The following is a 501-nucleotide window of genomic DNA, read 5'->3' as shown; positions in this document are numbered from 1 at the left end:
AGCAGTAGAGAACCAAAATATGTGACAAGTGTTGGTTGGTCAGAATTCCTCCACAGCCCTTGTGGGACCATGGGGTCCTTCTGGGTTGCTATTAGCAGTTAGTGCATTCTCTAGAGGTCAGGGAAGGATATCTCTGTATCCACTGTGAGGGAGTGCTACCCAAATAGACAGGGTAGGCCTGCTTGCATGCATGAATTAGGGTTGCAGTAGGTAGGATGATATCAAGGAGTTTCAGTGCAAGTGCAGATAGCCTTGGGTATGGGATGTGTGATGTTAAGGATGGAAAGATACTAGATGAGGTCAGTAGGATCTCTCACTTGTCATTTGGCAGAGGTGCAGATAGTGCCTGTCAGTATGTGACTGGCACTGCCAATGAAGGGATTTGTCTGTCCAGCCAGTCACCAGGGCCGAGGTGCAAAGAGTGTTCTTTTTGGTCACTGGGGTAGTCTTTCAAATACAATGACAACACAAAAACACTGTGTTTTGTACAACTGTTTGCAA

The sequence above is a fragment of the Orycteropus afer genome, unplaced genomic scaffold, assembly GCF_000298275.1.
Source record: "Orycteropus afer afer isolate SDZICR_OR568_19922 unplaced genomic scaffold, OryAfe1.0 scaffold00421, whole genome shotgun sequence".
NCBI classification, from domain to species: Eukaryota; Metazoa; Chordata; class Mammalia; order Tubulidentata; family Orycteropodidae; genus Orycteropus; species Orycteropus afer.
The sequence above is the reverse complement of the archived record's forward strand: the minus strand, read 5'-3'. Positions refer to the sequence as shown.